This window comes from Corvus hawaiiensis, chromosome 6 (assembly GCF_020740725.1).
Source record: "Corvus hawaiiensis isolate bCorHaw1 chromosome 6, bCorHaw1.pri.cur, whole genome shotgun sequence".
NCBI lineage: Eukaryota > Metazoa > Chordata > Aves > Passeriformes > Corvidae > Corvus > Corvus hawaiiensis.
In genome coordinates, this window is record NC_063218.1 from 15717974 (window position 1) to 15739961 (window position 21988).

The window sequence follows — 21988 nt, forward strand, 5'->3', positions numbered from 1 at the left end:
CTACAGTCAGCTTAAAGCCAGCTTTGATCCATCAGCAAGAAATGAAAACCATTGATGTAAATATACCATGAGAAGAACGGCAGGGAAACATCCTCCAACTCTCTGTTTCCACCTCCTGCTACCCTGCTGCCTTATCTTGGGCAAGCATTTCATGTTTGGGGCTTCCCATCTGCAGAATTACAGGAGGGAGTCTCTTGCCTTTCTTTGCAAGGGACTCCACTGATGCCCACACAAAAAACTCAGCATCACTCAGGCAGCCCCGAGTGGTACCAGTCAGGCTGCAGGTAGGGTCATTGCTGCTGAAATGAAACACACGATCATTTTGACCAAACACCTTGGGGAGCTGTAGGAAGCCTGAGGAAAAACAGCTGTTGGAGCTAGAGCCCTGGGCACTACTGGCTGCATTTATCAGCCCAGTTCTGGCTGAACTGTGGCTGGTTTAGAGTAATAAATAAACACCCTTGCACTTAGTGAAATGTATAAACTCACTCAATACCACACTAACAGCAATAAAGGTGCCTGCAATGACCTGGCTTCTCTCCTTTTCATATTGGTTTTCTATGTGCCACATTCTCCAGAGCTTCCAATCTCAGGGTTAAAGATCCATTTGCAATCAGTAAACAGGGCTACATGAAGACTGGAGCATTTTAAAATGCCCATAAAATGTAATCAATAGTACTTCTAGGAAAAAAATGCTTGAAGTGGATTGGAAATCTGAAAAAAAAAGTATTTGCGAAAAACACTTAAATTTTAAGTAGCTCTTCAGGTAAATAGTTTCTAAAAATTATCACTGCTTCAATATAAACATCACTATATATCTGTAGTCCCAGATATTAGACACCAAGTGACTTTTCTACCACATTTCATCCAACGCAATTCTCAGTGCTTCACTCACATCCCCCGAGTATGTATTATAACCAGGCAATCTTATTACTCATTGCCATAATTTAAGAGGACAAGTACAACAACTGAAATGTAATATCTTACTGATTTATTTAAACATTACTAGGTGAGAGAAGGATGATGAAATCAGATACAGGACAAGCAGATACACTGAAATGTTCAAACCTGATTTTTACAACAAATTCTGCAAAATAGCCTTATGATTCCAAAGGATGCACTCACAGTGCGCAGGAGCAAAGCTTCAGATTGCTTGTCCAAGTGCCTTTCAGTTACTGGCATTGTTTTTTCTCTGGATACCAGGACTGCAGGCACATATCCAACACTCATCCAAATCTGTGGGAAACTTTCCACATACACAACTGGGCTTTCACATCAGACTCTTCAACTAAGGGACAAAGCTATCATTTCTTGGAAAAAAATAAAGAAGTATGAGTTTCTTTAAACACTCAGCATGAATGTCTCCACTCTCACTCTGAAAACTTCAGTCATGGTTCCAAGGCTGAAGGGAACTCATGACAATTTATTTGTAAATCATACTTGAGACGTACAGCAAGATTATATACTTTCACACATTCACAGCCCTACTTTCAGAAACTGTTTGATATTAGATATTACAAATGACTTAATGGAATTATAAATTATATTCTGCTAATACTTAAGCATCACAACTGATCCTTTAACATCACAAAAGCTTCATATTCTGGGTTTTTCTGCAAGACAGACATGAAATCATTAGAAGACATTCCTTTATCACATGTTATGTGGCATAAAAATATTATTTATAGTACTTTTCTCAAAATTAGTCTAGACTTCAAAGTTTTTATCATATTAATTGCAAATAGCAATCATGCAAGAATCTCTCAAAGGTCAAAGATCTTAATCTAAAAATTGAAAATAAATTGAAGTATCTTACAATCATGACCTGCAGAAAAGCATTTATTCTGATGGAAGAGTAAATTGGGTGGGGGAACACACCAAAAGAACACATGTAAAGATTAAAGAGACACTCTCAAGAAAATTGTCTTAAATTCTCAGAGTTTTAGTCTGAGATGGCTATAATTTTTTTTTTTCTGTATTTTTTTTCCCATTTATTTGCTTCAAAGTTTTGATGGTACCTGTATGAGATGGAGCAGACAGGACACAGGAACAATGACAAAACCATGGATGAAACACAAAGAGTAAACTCATTTTTGTTACCTCACCAACCAGGGATCACCAAAGCAGCAGACAGAAGAGGCACACAAGTGGGAACATAGGCACTGCAAAGCTTGGCCCATGGTGGAGGATCAGCAAACCTGCTATTTTTTCCTATTTCAAGGATTCACACAAGTACAATTTACCACTGTGCTTTAATCTTGCCCACAGGAGGGCAGGATTCTCAAGCATGTTAGATAGGGTGCCTCTAAGGCTACCATGGGCCTATGTTTCCTAGACACAGATGCTCTACTTGTCTAAAACACAAGGTCAAACAACAATTAGTATGATACATGTGTTTTTCAACAGCCAAACTGCAAGTCACTTGAGCGTGTTTACAGTCCTCCTCATCAATCTTCCATTTCTTGCAGTACCTGATGACAGATTCAGGCTGCTCCAATGCAGCAGGTGATGGCGGACTAGGCCTGACACCATTTGGTATTGTTACACCATTGTATCTCTGGGTCCAATTCTACAGTATCTGCAAAAGCTTTCTGGGACCTGGCCCATGGGATGGGTGATAGAGTGTGAACTGGGACTTTCAAGAGGGTCCAAGTTGGGAGTATTATAGTTTATTGCAGCCTTCAGATCTTAATTTTAAAGGGATTTTTTTTCTATTTCTTTTTATAGCTTGAAAGGTGGCACAGGAACCATCCAGCTGGTCCAAGAACTGCCAGTGAAAATGCTGAGAATCCAATGATTTTCTCCTAAATTAAAGGAAATAAGGTTAAACAAAGCTAAACAAATTGAAATGCTCTCAGAATAAGCTGTCTATTGCCAAGCAAATTATGTAGTATTATCAAACTTCTGCAGCTATAATTCCAGAGATGTGACAAATTCTGAAGGAAAAATAATCCACAGAGGATTATTTTACATGTTTGAACTAGAAGCACTAGCAAGCTATGGCAGTCAGAAAGAAAAGTATCTTAGTCCATTCCATGCAGCACCATGTTTATACAAGACACATTTAAAAGACTAAAAGACACAGTAAAAGACACTAGGCAACTGTCTTATTTTCCTACAGATTCAGTACATTTTGCGCCTATTTCTTGAGCTTTTTATAAATAAAATCTTTATAGAAACAGTATTATTTGCTTAATAGCTACAGTACCACAGCCAACAACTATTCAGATAAAAGAGCTTTGGGTTTACACTAACACTGGGAGTTGATACAATAGGGCAGAGAGTCGCTGCTTAATTTAGTTAAATAAATTTAGATGATCTTCTAGAATCACATACTGGAATCCTTGTGCTGGGGACTATAACCAAAGCTTATAAAAGGCACCCCACAGAAAAGGATTTTGTGACATCTCTGTAGGATGCTATGACATTCCCTTCCTCTCAGGCACAGATTTCCCTTCTAGGAAGTAGGAGGAAACAAACTTCTTTGAGGAGCAGAGGGAGTTCCTGGGGAGAGCTGGCTTCTAGTTAGGATGAAGAAAACAAATATATTCTATCTGAAAAAGAACAGCAAGAGAAAGCTCTTCCAAGAAGATAGACTTGCATGAGAAAAAATAAAGTGAAGGCTCAAAGACAGAACTCACCAGCAGTCCCACTTTGTCCTCAGGTGGGGAGCTGTGGATCCAGCGGCTGCTCCAGCTGGCAGACCTGAAGCAGAAGAGTTGGGATCCACAATGCATTATAGGGCCCATTATTTTAGCCCAGTGAGGAGAGAGCACAGCTGAGATATCCTGACCAACAAGTGACTACTGCTACCAGGAATTTTTCAGTCCTTTGTTATTTTCTATTCCTCAAAACCTGTAGAATGCTGAATTCTCTTCAATGAAGACTGCTTGACAGTCAGGTCCCTTCGTTTTTAAGCTGGGTGCAAGAAGCACCAACACCTTTCCTTGGGTCAGCAGCAGCAGAAGAGTGTGTTTGTGCCTGCTGGCTGGGAGAGGAGCACCTGGGCATGTTGCAGCCACCTCCCACAGGCTCATTGAGTTATGCTGCTGAGCCCAGGGTATGGGAGGAGGTCTCTGCTGCTGATGCTGTGAGCAAAATGGAGAAACCTGTCTGTCCTCCCATCTACCAGAACCTTAAAAGTATTTTTTGCCCTATATTTATATGTGTATGTCTCTCCACACAAATTGTTTGCACCCCAATTACACACTCTCTGGAACTCCTGTTTGCAGTTCACTTACTACCTTCATTCAAGAAACTGACCCATAAATGACCAGTACCTTGAATAAAATACTTCCCTGCTCCCACTGCAGAGAACACTCCTTCCTGCACATCCTACCCAAAACATCATTAATCCAGGTGTACAGTGACGCTGTGAGGCTTCCCTGCTGGGAGAGAAGCCATCCACAGGAGGGAAATGTCAAGTCACCTGCCTGGGTTCAGCATTAAAGCAAAATGTGTGACAGGGTAACAGACAAAGGCAGAAAAATGTTATCAGCATTTCTGGTAGGAGATTATTTAAGGACAGAAGTAGCTGGGCAGGCACAGAGATGGACACGTCTACTCCTCTGCATGCAGAACTGGATGGATGCTGGAGAGCTACAATGCCATGGCAATAAGCCCAGGCTTAGGAGCTATTAGCCCAGGAACCAGCACCGTGAGAATTAAGCAACTCATCTTGCAGACTGGGGCTGGTTTATAGCTAGTCAGCTTTCAGCCATAGCAATCAGATATCCAATGCTCTGTGCATATCTGCTTAAAATGTGTTACTTGTGCACTCAGAGGTGGAGAGGCAGGGAAGTAAATAATCCTCCCCTCAGCTACGGACTGCGCCATTTCCAGTATGGACATTTTTGAGAGATGAATTCTGTGCTCATTACATGCAGACATGAAGATTTTTACTCAGCTGCAATAAACAGGCAATTTATTAGATTCCCTACTCATTTCTAAATACATTTTATTAATTTTTGCTGTGCTTTCTCCTGCCTTTAATTATCAAATCCTGAATCAGATAGCTATAGCATCCTTCTCTAGGCTTCTCGTTAGAGTACGCCCCTGAAGCTCATTTCCAAGACAGCCTGCAACACACTGATGGTGGGGAGAGCCTCAGTTTGAGGGGTTTTGACAATGTGCAGAATACGTTAGCAAGGTGTGAAGAGCAAAGAGTTAGAAGTCTACACAAACAAGTGGAGATCAGTGGTTAAACAGACATATCTGGCAGGTTATTTGCCAGAGCTGTGGTTTTGTTATCTTGGTAAATTTAATTGCTCAGTTTTACAGAGGATGAGACAAGTTTTTTTTTTCCCTGTAAATTCTCCCCAAACACTAAATATCCTACCTGCCTGTAACAAATACAGAGTTTATCCAGAAATAAATATGTCTGAGAGATGTGTCTAAATTAACTAGAAAGCAAAAGACTGATTTTCATTCATCAGCTGAGGCAATAGCAGTTAAGCACACAGTGGATAACCCTAAGCAACCAAACTTCCTGAGACAGACACTCTAACAGCAAGAGATTGTCCTAGATATATGATATTTTAAAATAATAGGGTTTGAGTTCTACTACTTGTTTTCAGGTATTTGCTTTTGTGTTTCATGCTCTCAACATTAACTTTCTTTTTCTCTACAGTTGTGAGGATTGGAAACTTCATGAATTTGTACTGGGATTCTCCTTCCTATCTCCTGTTCAGACTGCACTAGCATTAATTCCTGTATTAAAATGAAATCAAACTCTGTCCTACAATAGCAACAGTGCCTCTCATTAATCTTGCCATACTTGGTACTTATTTTTCAGCTTTCTGAACATTCACTAGAAAATTAGATATGTTCTTATTTTTCTATCAAATCTTCCATGGAGATGAAAGGGTTAAAAAGGATGATTGGTGAGGAGAGAGGAAAATAAGTTGCCTTTAGAATTGTTTTCACTCCAAGACCAACCTTGCACCTGGCAGATATTTCTCTCAGTGTGAGAAAATTCATGTATTTATGTTCACTTTGGGTTGTTTTCTGTCTACTGAAGAAGAGCTTTCTCACCCAGATAACAAAGTGCTGTTAACAAACATACCAGCATTCCTCAGACAGGCTGGAGGCCTTTTCCTAAGGGGGAAGGAAGACAAGAAGTTTGAAGATTGTAAAACACAGCGTGGGGAAGATTTGTGCATGCCCAAGACCCCTTTTTTTTTGGAACACAGGACTCAGGCCTAGCCATGTTTTGCCCCTGCTAAAATGAGCTTAGCAGCGTATGTGTCTCCATCTGTTTGTGGAATCCTCCAGCCAGTGAGATGATGGAATAAATCTACTTTTTGCATTTCAGCTGTGTGTTGTGGTCATCTTGGTGTTACCTGCATGTGTTTGGTTCATGCACCTTTCACTAACAGCTATACATCCAAACCACTCTTCCCCATTACCATAGTCCTCAGCTCAGAACAGTGCTGCACCCTGGCATTGAGAGGCAGACCATGTATTTTCACATAGCAGTGAACAATATTCGTCGGTGTCCCCCAGAACGCTCAGCTTGGCTCAGCACTGGCCCTTTTGTTCCTCACTCAGTCTGTCTCATTCAGTGCCTGGGGACACTCAGCCTGCTCCAGCCTCCCCTATACTCACATTGCCAACCCTCCAGACAGTACTTATACACCACTTGTGAACACTAGGAGTTTTCTCACATTAAGTTTAGATTTGCAAAGCCTTTTGCTGTTCCTAGGTTTGTTATTGGTCCCTTCAGAAAGGCAGGAGGACTTCAAAGCTCTCCTGGCACAGCTTATCCAGCAGCTTTCATCTTCTTGGCTACCATAAAAATACATTCTGTATTTTTCCCAACATACCTGATCCCACGGGGTAGTTCTTTGCTTGTTCATTCCGTCAGAGCCCCGCTTTTAAGAGTATTTGCTCTTTAGACTGATATCACTGGAACAATTTGATTTTGAATTGCTGGGGTCCCTTGTTCATTAGCTAGGTACCATCTCCTTGCACCTTAGCTGAGAGGACAGGTTCTAGGGCAGGTTCTCTGGCCACTGGTACAGTGATACAGGTAACAATATTCCCATTAATGCCAGAGCAAAGCACTTTCAATTAACATACAGAGACAGCACTGACCCCCTGATTTTGTAGCTCATTTTCTCCCTCATCTGTTCCTGGGGGAAGATTGTAGGTAATAGTGTAAGACTGTTTCAACAGTTTGATTTCTGCGTCAGGCTACTTGTTTATTTTATTTTAAAAGGTGAGTCCAGTGTGCAGAAAGTTAATGCTGGGTCATATTTTCCATGGTCCTTGGTTTCAGAATAGCATCTGAGGGAACCAAGCCTGCTGCACAGAGAATTGTTAATCCTCCCTGGACATAAATGCTGAAATCCTTAAAGAGAATAGAACATACAGAACTAAACAGATGTTGAAACTTCTCTGAAAATTATCACTCGTTATCACTAATCTTCAAATCTACAGTCCTGATAAAATGACTCCAATGACACTATTGGAGGGAGTATTTTTAATGCTTGAGGGTTTTGTGGGGTTTTTTTCCTGGTCTATCTATAATAATACTCCCACAAATAAATCACTTGATGTTATCTTTGAAAGACTATTTGTGATTGTCTTTGCTTTTTCACAGAAGAAAACATTTCAGTAGGAATGAATGAGTTTCTGACTATCACTGTCATAAAAGATGAAAGGTTCATCAAGATACAGAGGAATTCAAAACAGGAATTTTACAGCAATATAAATTTAGGACAATTGTAGTGATAGTGCTATTTAACCTGTAGAACTATGATGAAATATATCTAATTTGAAAATGAAGTAACCATAGTTAACTTGAATTTTTTTGAATGCCAGGGCTTATTTTCTTTTAATGAGAAATTTTTAACATGGTAACTTGCATCCATAAGTTTCATATCTGGAAGAAAATAAATCTTATTTCTACTACTTGGACACATTTTTAGAAACTGCCTTCAATAAAATTAAATACATTTGATATTTATAAATTTGCCAGATATCATTAATATTTTCCATAAATTTCAGATCAATAATAATTATAGTAGAATGCAGAGGATTTGGTGGTGATTCTACTGTGAGTTGCTGCTTTAGATACAGAACCCGCTTTGCAGTAGACACAATCTAGATGTGTTATAAATTTATTACCTTTTCTTTCTGAACCTCAGTGGAACACTTGTTTAAGATGCACAGGAAGAAAAGGCTGGAAGTGGGGGATTTTTTTTAATGCAACACAGGGATTTGGCCAAAGTGAATCCACCCCCCACGCAGGATAACCTGGGCGTCCCCGAGCCGCGACCTGGGCGTTTCTGTCTCTCCAGGGCGCACACCGCCACCTGGGGACGGCAGAGCTCAGCCCCGCTCCCATTTCGAAGAGGAAAAGCTCATTCCCTTGAGTGAAGTTTCTCCTGAATTTCTAGAATGTATCAGAGAGAAGAACCAAATGCTGGAATCAGATGCTGCGTGTTAATAATCCGGAATACATGTTGCTTAAGAGCACTGCCCAAGCAGGCTTAATAATACCGAAGTCATCACTGTGTTTTGCATAAACAAACCATTTACAAGCTAATTATAGATAGCATTTTGCCTTGAGCATTTACTGAGTATTTGATATTTTTCAGGTTGTTTCTGAGCAGAAGAAAAATTGAAAGCAGGTATTTCTTTAACATAATCCTTCCTCTAAGAAAACCAGATGATTAATTCTTGTGTCCTTGAACACAGATGTAACAGACTTCTTGTTCATAATTTTACAGCTGTTTTGATTCTAAAGAAAAAAAAATATTAATAGTGTCCTTCCTCTTACCTCCTGTCTCCAGTGAATTCATGCCCCAGACTTTATTGAGGTATCTAAGTTAGGAGTGTGGACACCATAAATTCCTTCTATCATCATTTTTGATTTCTTCAGTTGTATAGATCCTCCCTTTCTACCAATGTGCACCTAAAATCTGAATCTACCATGCAGACTGCCTTCTTCTTCTTCTACTGACTTTAAGAGTGGCTGTGGTCCTAACAAAGACAACTTGGTTAAGCAGTGACATTTGATGGGATGAATCAATGCCTGACTGCTCCCAGGCACAGAAAATCAAACAAGGTTTTCACAATTGGTGTCAGCTCTCTGCATCAATATCCATACTAATCAGTGAGAATGGGTATTTCTAAATACTTACTAATTTCCTGGAAAGAATGGCTGGTACATTATATTACTGCAAGTATTGCTTCAACATTTAATAAGCCTGCTCTGCATAGCACCTACAAAAAAAGAAGAAATTATGTTCTTGAATTTATCATGTATTACCCTAAGTACAATAGACATAATATCCCTGACATAAGAAAACAATGGATCTAAGTGCAAAGACATATTAATACTGAGGAGGAATATGAGCAAAGAGGAAAGGAGAGAGAGGGGAGCAGTGAGAAAGGTTGTGAGGGACCTTGAGATCAGAACCTGCTTCTCCAGTTCCTATTCTCAAATCCATTTAATTTTAGAAATATCAGTAGTGGCAAATGGAGAAGTCAATCTCTATCGGTGTCTTTCAGAGGTCACTGTTAGAGGTTCCACTTAGGCACTGAGGTACTGAAGAAATTGGGAAGCTGCTCTTGCTTTCAGAACCTGATTGCCAATTTGTGTAAGAGTTTAGGATAACTCCACGTCCAGTTGTCAGAAACACATTCTCCATCCCAAATTGTATTTACAGCATATAAAGGCTGAAGAGCATTTGGGTCCAGCCCTCTAGCTGTGAGACTGTACAAGGAGAGAAAGCAGTGAATCATTCAGTTTATCATCATAAAATCCCCCCTTTTGGTTTACTGCCTGAACAGAGCACATAAGAAATAATGGAGGGAACTTCCTAAGTGAATAGGTAAAGCCCAATCAAATGTTCATGTGCTTTGGTCAAGAGCACAGCACTTCAAAAGGGCAACATGCTCCTAGGTTTTGATTAACTGCATTAACACAGAAAACTACACAATATGGAATTTACTCAACTGAGTTCCAATTCTCTCCTCCTGAAGTCTAGGTAAGCAATACCAATGACACCAGAGGACCGAAGGCAGGTTTGATATGCTACTGCATAAAGCTTATTAAGAAGGGCACCAGGTGGCATTTTGTCATTTACTTCAAGTTCAGTAAGATCAACAATAGCAAAAATAAACGACCTGAGAAAAAAAATTCTGTACCGCATGACTACATCAATCTATGTTGGAATCAAGCATATTCAAAAGCAAAACTTTTATTAAATGATGTTAAATTTTCTATTGCTATTTTAATACATAGCAAGCTTTTAATTTAATTTTTTCTGGCTTTTTATCGTGTCTTTATTTGTTTTTAAATAGTAAGGTAATCTTTTGTGCATGTTGTTTTGCTTTGTGTGCAGTTTAAACCTCTGACAGCGTTCTATCTTCAAGACCCATTTCACACTGTAGGTGGCACTGATTCATTGTGCAACACCAAGCAGGCTCAGTTACCTACAGCTGGCTGGGTGTACCACGACTTTGCTCTGGTTTTGTTCTCCTGAAGGATAAGATTTTTATCCACTTAACTAAGTAGCATGAAAAACAACTTAAAACTTGCTTGAAACCTGGGACAAAAGATATTCTCTGCTGTGTTTTTGGCTGATGTATGCAGTATACAACATTTTTGTTCTGTAAACTCAAACAACAGTTAATGGTGTAAGAGCTGGAATACAGGGATTACTTAACATGACTAGGCTAAGATTTCTCCCACAATTCTGGAACAGCTAAATGTGGAATGAAAGCTGAAAATCTGAGCCTCTGAACGGTACAGTGCTGTATGACTGGCTGCTCCTGAGTGTGCTGGGGGGGTGAGAGGCAGTCTGACCCACCAGACACTGAAACGGGCTTCCTGGGAAGTGCAGGGACAATAAGAAGGATGCTGCTTTCTGCTTCAGATTCTGTTTCACATTCAATACAAAGCAACTGCTTTGAGAAAAGCTGAGCATTTTGCAGGGTCTTCCGACAGGTATTTCTCTGTCTGGTAAAGACCCAAACTGGCTGCTGCCCTTATTTGCAATCACAAAAATAATCCATATATTGCTAACACTGGTAGAAGCAATGAAATTCTGAATTCCTCTGAAAGCTATTTGACTTTCCTAAAGGGCCTTTATGACAATTTGAAGATTTATCCTACATTCGCCAGCCAGTGATAGTGTTTCTATCAATTTTAGTGGGACAATATCAGCTTTTTGCCCTTTTCCTTGAGACACCAAAATTTCAGTACTTTACCTTGAACAGTATTTAGCTTTTCTCTTCTGTTTAAATGCAGAAGAGACTCCCATTTTTGTTGTTGTTGTTTTTTGGTTTGTTTTTTTTTGTTTTTTTTTTTTTGTAGAGAGCAGTAAGAGAGCTAAGTACTATTTATATTTTCCCCTTGGAACCTGATGAATAAGCAAATCATAGTCGGGAGTCCCAGCTGGTATAAACTGGCACTGTACAACTGAGGACAGTGGCACTACGCCAACCCAGACAGAGGGAGGAGACAACCTATGGTATGACTGTTCAACACACTGGATTTTGGACAAGACAATGAAAAATTTATCCCAATAACAGACTGTTATCAGCTGGAGGCTTGCAAAAGCAAGCCAGTCGGTACCCCCATTCGTCCAATTTGCATAAATGCACTGTGCCTACTTTTAAAATCACCAGAGGTATTGTATCTTTTTTCATCACGTGTCGAGAACACATATCTTTTAGCTTTTTCTTCTGTTGTAGGTAGGTATCACAAATTAATTGCCATGTTCAGCTCTGGAGGATACAGTAATCCTGGGTCCAGTCCAGAGCCGGGTCATCTGTTTCTGTCGGTGGTCTTTGACATTTTTGTGTTCTGCCTGCAACACTCATTTTACCTCCAAAGTTTGCTTGCAGAGAAATACAGACTGAAAGTGTGTACTACCTGTAGGAATATAAGGGCACATCTCTGGTGTGCAGCAAAGAAATGCCCAACACCTTGCTAAATATCTATACTACCCTTGGAATTAGGTTAATATCCCCAAGCAGTGATGTAACAGCTTGGCTGCGTTAGTTCCATTGCTCCAAGAAAAGACTTGCTCACCGTGCCTAATCCTGGATTGGTGTCTCCAGAGCACAGGTGTAATTCAGTAGGGTATGGACTGCCAGTAGATGTTACACCACAAGGCTGGATGCTATCCATATGGCAACATACAAACTACTGTAGGAGCTACGCTAGAGTCTAAACAGGTCAAATAAAACAACTCTTTGGAAAGTGAACTAGGAGGAGAATCAGACACCAAGGGGAAAAATTATCAGGATCTGACATTAATTCAATTTTTCTTCCAATATCATAAAAGGAATTGGTGGACTCACTGTCCCAAGAAAGCCTCAGAGGCCTATCTTTACCCGAAAATACCACTTTCACAGACAGATTATGCTTTGACATCCTCAGACAGCTGCAAAGGTCTACAGAAGCAGAACTGGTCTTACCAAGGTAATACCTTCTGGCACATTAGGCTCCTTTATTTTGAAAGGGCAGAGCTTGAGTCAAAAATAAACATACATGTTGTGGGAAAAGTGATGAGTAATGAGGTGAACACCATATGCAGCACAGCAAACAGTAGCAGCTTATCATTGCTTAAAAGATTCATAGCAGAAATTAATTTTAGGGAGGGATTTGAAAAAACCTTTCACACAGATCTCCTCCCATGTACATGAGAAGGCCTGAGGCAGAAGATGAAAGTGCTTGGGAGAAAACAAAGATCACTCTGCAGTGAATGTTAACTTCAAAGGTAAAAAGGGAGGCAGAGTCAAAATCTTGAAACGTAAGCAAAACCAGGCTTTCAGCACATTATTAATTTAAATCACTGTGATGTGCTATCAATTTCAGTTTACTGTATTCAGGGCTCACTTTATCTGTTAGGATCTGCACCTACACTCTGCATCCAAAAACTCTTGAGTCATCAGTCAACATAGAACTACATCTGACACAGCTTATACCTACTTCAATTTAAAAGGGACTTCCAAAGCAATCATCTCATTCAGGCAATTGCTCTAACCCCTTCTGTTAGCTCGAATGCTTTTCATGGGATACATGAGTACTACTCATTCCATATATATTGTGGGCGGGTACAGCAAATTCTAATCCTTGGTTGTGATGTTCTAGGGATACAGTCCCTCATCTCCAGCAGTTATCCCACGAACATAATAGGATCCCATTATGTTCATACAGGACCTACTCATCTTACCTTCGTATTTAAAAGACTCATCAGAATCTTAGTGTCAGTATTTGTGTAATTTTCCATGCACTTTTTCTCTCCTAACAAGACACTGCTAACACTCTTAATGTCATCTCAGATCTCACAATAGGAGACATAGGTTTTCATTAACTGTTACTTCTTAACTAAAACCTGTCAATAACATTTCATTTATCTCTGAAATCCTTTGTGGCTTGGTGTGGAATTGCAAATCCCCCTGGCACCATCAGCACTACTACTGTCAGGAAGCAAAACAGGTCAGTCCCACCTGTGGAACAGCCAACACTGTTCTCTTATGCACCTCTCAGTCTGAAAAGGCAAAATATCTTCAGTCAATGCTTCATAACTTCTTTCTTTCCAGGAGTTGGGTCTTCATGCATAGCGTGAGAAAAATCTCTGGACTTCTTCTAATTAGCTTCTAATTAACTTACTTTGCTTCTCAATCCCTTTGTTAAGGTCAGGATGCAGAAAGGGAAGCTGGCAAGCTGAAGCAGTCTATAGCAGCATCAGCAGCTGGGGGTGAATATGCCACTCTTCCAAGAAGGCATTTCTTTTGAAGTCAAGGAGCCAGGGTCCAGGCAGCAAACAATGATTTAGCACAGAAGATGAAAGAAGGAAAGCCACATTCTCCAAAGGACACAAAACCTCCATGGAGGATACAAAAAGTGGCATCAACCTTTCCTGAATTGGGTAGGCCCCCACAGTACTCTGTACTGCTGTTCCAAGAACCATGCACTCAAACTCCTGGAACGAGATGAGGAAGCCCCACCAGTTTAGTGCTTATTTCCTCATGCTCTTCATCCACATGAGTGCCATGGATACTGCTAGAAGAGAGACTGAAGGGATGGGTAGTAACTGTGAGGTGCAAAGAGCGAGGGTGAGGCAGCAGGGGAGTCACTTTGAACTCTTTTTTATTCTTCCAGTTGTGATTTAAGGGCAAGACAGTGAGAAAGACATCTTGAAAATGAGCATTTGTCTCCATAAATGGTAGCAGCAGAAGGGCTTGGGTTCCTTGAAACACTGTTCTACAAATAACTGGATAGATGTTCAGTCCACCTTGTCAAGAAGTGGGGATCGGTATCTTTGCTTTGTATTCATAAGGGTCATAAGAGGGCTGTGAAGGACAGTGAGTCAATTCCCTGAACATCTCAGATATTTGTTTATTAATGCAAGAAAGACAGGAGATAAACAAGAAACCAGTTACTACTGAAGTTGCACAATTGAGTGTGGAAAAATCTATATTCCTGTAATATTAATATATGCACAATAATAACGAAGGGAATGCACAAGGGTGGTGTTACAGAAACACTAAACAGGGCAGATGATACAGACAAGGTTTTTGAGAGCAGCTAGCAGAATCAGCCAAAGGCACAGATTTGTAAGCCATGGAGATTAAGCATCTGCATATTTATTAAGGGAAAAAACAAAAAGATAGAGAACAGATTGTCCAGAAGACTCTTAGAAGATGTTTGGTGATGTGTTTATTCTGAATAGAGGTAGAAGAGAGCTCACTTTCCATTTAATTGCAAGCAGTAGAGAGAAACTGGTTGAGAATGTAGAGAAAAGGTAGCTGAGACTAGGAAGTAAGTATTCCTCATTTTTGTGAAGGGAATGAGGAAGAATAGGAAAATAAAGACCATAAAGTCTGCTTTCTATGAAAATCAGTGAACTCACAGATCCTAAGGAAAATATGACCAAGAGGAAAAGAAGTCTCAGAAAATTTGTTCTTCCTTAAAAAACATGAATGGCACAGTTGCAGGGTAATGCAAAGTGGAGAAAGAACAGGAGATGTGTGTAATGAAGCCAACTTGTCTCAGTCACGATTCACGCAATTCAACATGAACAAGGAAAAATTTATACAAATAACAAAGGACAGAAAATTCTGCACCCAGGATAGCTAATAGCACAAAATACAAGAACGTAAAATATTGGTAAGGTAAAATACACAAAATTGGAAGGTAAAATACACAAAAGCATATCTGTGAAGTATTTGAAGGAGTCCCCTACAGCACATGCTACTGGTATAACCTGTACTGCAATCTGGCATCTAGTTTGGGACCTGGACTTCAAGAAAGTTGCGAACTAATCACAAAGACAACAAAGAAGTGTAAGGAGAACAACCAAGAACCACAACATATCCATGGGGAAAAGCTGAAAAATTATTTAGTCTAAGTACAGAAGCAGAGGAGAAGGTGACTGTCTTCCAGTCTTGTACAATAGAAGCAATTGAAAAGACTAAGAATAACCTGTTTCCCATGTCTGCTGTTGACAGAACAAAAAGTAGTGAACTTAAATTGGAGTAAGGAATATTTAGATTTGACACTAGGAAAATTTTGCTGATTGAGAGCAGTCCATTACCATGCTCTGCTCTCTTTAGGGAGCTTAGATCTCCATCATGTTCACTACTTCTTTCAAGGTTGCCTCCCCCTCATGATGCCATGAAGATTTTTGCCTGTTCTTTTATACCCGTTATACCTTTTTACAACTTCTGTATTCTTAGTGCTTTTTGCCTACATTCTTGGACTTGTTTGTTCAGCTAGGAGACTGAACATTTTAGAAGCTTCGTAGGTAGAGGATAGTGTGCCCCAGACCCCAAGGTCCTCTCCAGAACACATTCTTGTAAACTAAAACAGAACCATCCCGGGGAAGGTTCCTTGGGGAGGGGGGCTCATTCAAGCCTCTGAATGGGGAATCTTTGACAGATATGCTAATTTGTAAGACTTATAATGTTACACCAGATCTTTTGGGGGTGTGCATTGCAGTGGGCATCGAGGTGCATTCAACCTGGATGTGGTGCACCTAAGGATCCTTAAAATAAATACCAAGGTAAAATCCCTTTTTCCCTTCTAACCGTGTTTGACTCTTGATTTTAAGACCAGGAAAAGGCATCACTCAGACCACTGGCTACTCTCCCTGTTGCTCTTACTTGGCACTCCAAAAACTTCCGGCATCTGAAGATATTGTTAGCGTTTCTCTTTCACTGACAATGATTGATTGCTTCAATTTGTTCCTAGCCCTACCTCTTTCAGAAATCAGATTCACTCAGTCTGATCCAGACACTACTCAGCTTGGTAACAGGTTCATCATCCAGGTTTCTTTGTTGAGACAGTAGAACAAGGAGCAGTAATAACATTACAAGATTTGTCCACTGTTGATCAAGCAGCATCTCAGGAGGATTACCAGTTCAACTTGAGTACAAAGAAGCAGGGAAGTAGACACAGCCCCAAGACTGCCAGAGTTCAAGAAGCATTTGGACAACATTCTCAGGTACATGGTGTGATTCTCAGGGCTGTTCTGTGCAGGGCCAGGACTTGGGCTTAGATGATCTGTGTGGATCCCTTCCAGTTCAGGATATTTCAGGAAAAATTTCTTCACAGGGGGGGTTGCTAAGCATTGGAATGGGCTGCCTAGGAAGGTGACAGAGTCAGCATCCCTGGAGGTGTTCAAGAAATGACTGGATGTGTCACTTAGTGCTACAGTCTAGTTGACAGAGCGGAGATCAGTCAAAGGTCGGATTCCATTATCTTAGACATCTTTTCCAACTTAAATGATCCTGTGTGTGATTCTGTGTGTGAACTTCTTCACTGAAACGGACATCCAGCATTGGAACAGGCTGCCCAGGATAGTGATGGAGTCAATACCCCTGGGGGGATTTAAAAGATGTCTAGATGTGGTGCTTAGGAACATGGTTTATAGTGAATTTGGCAGTGCTGAGTTAATAGTTGGACTCAATGATCTTAAAGGTCTTTTCCAACCTAATTGATTCTATGAACAGGCTTTATATGCACGCCATCAGTTCTTGTACCTCCCACTGATCATCTACTGTCACCTTTCTAACATGAACTTCCCAATCAGTTAGTTATTTTATCCATACATTAAATACTTAGACAAATTCCAGTCAGTGCTACAAATTCAGCAGATGCTATGTATCTAGGTTCCAGTGGATAACTATTTTTAACATCAGTAACTGCACTTTATGACATCCAGATCCAACTGGGTCATAGCAGGTTCTAAACAGATAGATGATTTATAGGATGACCCTATTCTCGGTATAAATCAGGGATGCACATTTAAAAAAAATATTGTCCATATGCTGATCTTTGGTCAGCATGCTGCAGAGCCGGGAAGGCACAGATGGCATGAGGCAGGAAATTTTACGAAGAAAAATTACTGTCTCCTAGCTAAGTGCTCTCCTGGGAATCCAACCTTGCTTTTGCCAAAGAATAACAGTGTAATAATCAGTCATTACTTAAACTTTTCATAAGTTGTGGTTATTTGTTTGCTCTTCATGTTTCGAGTGCCAAGTTTGCAGGAGGGCAGGCTCACAGCTGCAGCTGAACGGGACAGGATATGTGCCCTGAGCACGGCAGATGCCACAGTGCTGCCCAGTGCCCGTGAGGGCCTGGGTACCCAGCTGAGCCCCCACAACAAGCAGATTCTCCATCTGAATAATTCTGTGCCTCACATCGTAATCGATAGGGTGGATATAGCAACTGCTTTTTGGAAGTTCATTAGTGTTTGTGAAGCACTCAGGTGCCACAGAAAGGGCTTCAGGAAGTTAGCAACTCCGCATTTAGGTTGAACTGTGCTGCAAAGTAGGCATAGTGTCACACTGAACTGTGGGGAGAGATCAATGTATTGAGTAACTGCTCATTCCACAAACATCTTACATTCTGCACACTGCACACAGAAATGGGGGGGAAAAGCACCATTTGATAAGTACTGCATGGTAGGAAAAGACCAGCAGTGAAGGTTTACACAGCCAACACAAGCAATTGCCAGCAGCAGCAGCAGTTTGGTTTTGGCATCTTTCTCTGTACTGACAAATTACAATGAGAATTTACCAAGGAATGCAGCCACAGGATGAGTGATTATACCCTCACCAAGACCATCAGTGACATTGTAGCTTCAATAACAACAAACAACCCCCTTATGTACGGATAACAACCGCCTTTTAAGGACCCAACCAAAGCTTAATCCAAATGAAATTTGATTTACAATAAGGTAACATTCCTTTTAGGAAATGCTTTGGTGATCAGAGTGAGAGATATTCCCTGTGAATGTGCAGAAGTTAGCTACATAAAGGTCATGCAGGCAAGACAATTAATTTTGTGTGCTTAAATTTGAGATCTTGATTGTATCTCTCAGTGTAGGTTTGTCTAAATGTAATGGCCATGGGCTGCCCAGCATTGTTAGCCCACGGCCTTCACAGACCATTAATTCTGTAAGGTTTAACCTCCTGGCATAAATCACCACCAACCTTATCTTCATTTCTTAAGATGCAGGCTTGTTCCACAGACAGAGACTTATTTCCAGGCCTCCCCATTTAACATGGAGTCTGATGCCTCTTCCTTCCTTTGTGCTTCTTCAAAGGAAATATGTTATTAATAAATATGTTAATAATAAACACAATCTATGTTATTAATAATCACAAACAGTACATATTTGGAATGAAAATCAAATGAAACATCTAAAAGTCTAAGAAATGAATCACAGACAAAAAATGAAGCAATGGAAGTGAACTGGTTGGGAGTTTTTTTTAAGTGTATTTTCTCTTCAATAAACTCTGATAAATATCATCCAAAGGGCATTCCAAAGCTTGATCTTCCTAGTACAAATGAAGGGTAAGTGAACTACAATAGACATTGGGCTTGGTTCTATTTTTAATAAGTCGTGGCACATAATCAATTTTTCCTACTAACACTCTTGAGTTTGTAGATAAAAAGCAATGTATATGTACAGTGATTATCATCAGTAAGTATTTTATAGAAGTCCCTGCAAAAACATGAATAAAGCACTGAATCATTCTGTATGAGCAGAGGTACTGAGAACCGTTGTGCAGCTCAGACAGATTCTCACTCTGCTCTTTGTTCTAAAGAGGAGATGACATTTTACAATATTTAAGGCATATATCAGATTTTACTCATTGGGACATCAAGAGATTATTTTAAATTGATCAAACCAAACACCTCAATCCTGATAAAAATGGAAGACAAATTTATTTCTCAGAATGTGGGGTGAGGATTATAATTAAATGATCGGGGAAGTGATGTGAGTGCACATGTTCTGGGGGTGTTTGTCAGACCGTGTGAATTTCCTATCCTCTCATCTCAGAAAACATTACATTACCTGCATGTAAATGCAATTAGCTTCCATTTCCCACTCCTCCACAGCAAGGTTTGTAACTCAGTGTTTTATAACCTGTCTTCTGCACCAAGATCCCAGGTGGCAGAAGGAGTTAGTCAGCTTATTGTGGTGCGCTTCCCAGCTGTCTAGTCCATGAGACCACACAATCCTCAAAGACAATGACAGTGTGCTGCAGTCAAGGGGTGACCTCTATGCTTTAAAAAGTAAAAGAAAGCACATGGTAGCCATCGTCACTTCCAACCTGCCAGATGTCTCCCATAAGTTGTTACCCAACACACTGTTTGTCTCTGAGTCATAAGAAAGAAGGTTTATTTTAGCCACTAAAAGGATGACTATTGCAGAGCAAGATCTTGGTACTTCAATCTAACCATCCATTTTGACTATATTCCAGTTAACGGTATTAGAATATTTAAAAAGACCATTAATGAACCAAACATTCAGCCGGCAAGACTTCTTTTCCTTTCTCATTTTCATTACCTATAATATTATGAGCCAGGTTTGCTGGAGAATTGACTGGACTTTTTCACCTACCTACAGAACTTTGGGAACAAATTCATAACTGGTTCCTGTCACCTGAAAACCAAGCTGGTGTACTATTTCCCTTCAGTCTAAGAGTTGTGTGACCTGAACCTTACTTACTTAACTTCAACTCATTCTTACTTTTATGCTGCTCTCAGCAAGCCACTGCTAAAATTGTAACAATATTATAAATCATGAATGATATAGAGAGGCTGGGGTTGTCTCACACTGTTCATACTTAAGAACCTCATCTGCAACAATTTCTCCTAACAGATACATTTAAATTAACAGTTTAATGTGTTTTAAAACTACTGCAGTTTAATTTTCAATAGTTTCTGTCTGTTGGTTGCCTGACTTTGGTGGCTCAGGCAAATGAAGCTCTTCCTGTAGTTGCAGTGTCCATAAGGACCCAAATGAGAAATGCATCAATGAGTTAAAAATATTTTAGCACAGAGGTCATAGACCTAAATCCTTATATGTCCAGGCAAGCAATATGAACATATATAACACAATTCTACAGAAAAACAGGGTAAAATAAAACTAAGGTGAACACTGTGTATATGGTATTCCATATCAGGGTTCCTAGTAGCAGGAAATGGAAAGCAGGCTAGGGCAGGCACAAGAAAAGAGACAGAAATAGAAGGTGGGAAGGCTCTAGCAGGGAATAGCTCAAAGAGATTGAGCTCTGCCAGCCAGTGAGTTTTATGAGCTCTCATGACGACAGCAACAAAAGCAACAACAGCTTGCAAAGACATCCCATTTACACGAAATAGCCCCCCTTGAACAGATACAAGCACAACCCTGACAGCATGAACTTCATTGATTAAATTCCAGTGATAAGAATTCCCTCACCTCTGGTACTGTGCAGATATGGAGGTCAAAGGTTGTGATGCTCTCGTATACTACAATTTCAGAGAACGTATAAATAACTAAGATGGTTAAAACCCCAAGGAGTACATAATACTGTCTATAAACCCAAATGTGTTTCACCTCTGTTTTTAGGCTGAAACCAGTAAGAAAACAGTCTACAGCACAGGTAAATATATTAGAGGTTGTTTTTTCCCTAGCTTCTTGGTAAGCTGCTGAGCACTATGGGATGCTATGCCAAGTGGTAGTTAGGGAGGTCTGCTGCATTCAGGCAAGTTAATTACAGAGATGGAGGACAGCAGGATGCCAAGTGGGAAGAAGGCTTCCCTCCAGAAATGGACTGTCAGCAGAATCAGGAAGGGATGTAATCAGTCATAGCTTGCTTTTACCAACCAGGAATGATCATAAATGTGGCTTTCAGCTTACTGAATATTTTCTAGCATGTGATTTATTCATATTTTTGGCCCATGCATGAAACTTTTCTCAGACCTTCTCATATATAGACATTGGTGCTTCATTCTTTTACAGGGCACAGGTTGTTCGGTTCACTTAAGGGTTTTTCTGGTTCTTATAAAATGCTGACATGTATTTTTGGTCACTCTCACTGATTTAGAAAACAGTTAACTTACAGACATAGTGGCAGATATGTGCTCATCCTCACTGTATCAACGTGCACCTTGCTTTGAAGAAAATGTAGCCAGAGTGGTACCAGCAGGGGTGGAAAAAAGCTAGAAGCATTTTTACTGCTGGCACCTATTTTCACCTAGGCGAGTGAAATACTAATTCTTCATGCTGAGAGAGGGAAGGGTGGTGGGAGTTTATTTCCAGGTGAGCAGTATATAGTCCTAGTACAAACAATGAAATTGGACTCTGACTGTGGCCTGCTTGGAACAAGCTCATAGCAGTTTGGCAAAGCAAGGAGACAGACACAGGCTTAATATAAGCAGCTTATGTTAGTCTCAAGGACAAAGAACATGTGCTGACACACCACTTACATTGCAGACACCTCTGCATCTGGGCATTGCAACAAGCTTAGGAGATGTGTCACACAGAGCAGGGAGTGCGCGCGATGTTGGAACGGGGATCGTGGAAGGGGCACACACGCCGGGCTCGGCTTTTCTCCACGACTCCAGAGCAGCTGTGCGGGGAAAAGCACCGAAGACCCCAACCCACCCAGACCCGCCGCCGCCGCCGCCCTCCCCGCGCCGGGACCCCTCAGCCACGACCCGCCCCGCCCTCCCGGACCACGT

General features: G+C 40.5%; 1 long non-coding RNA gene across 1 annotated transcript; it reads right to left on the reverse strand.

The window, feature by feature from the left end:
* Nucleotides 1-1028: 1028 nt before the first annotated feature.
* On the reverse strand, nucleotides 1029-21893 carry LOC125326892. Its single transcript, XR_007204058.1, has 6 exons — nucleotides 21734-21893; nucleotides 19335-19546; nucleotides 18466-18570; nucleotides 9150-9231; nucleotides 3642-3705; nucleotides 1029-2804 (listed from the first exon to the last, which is right to left on the reverse strand). It is a non-coding gene; the product is annotated as an uncharacterized LOC125326892 (long non-coding RNA).
* Between the last annotated feature and the right edge of the window lie 95 nt (nucleotides 21894-21988).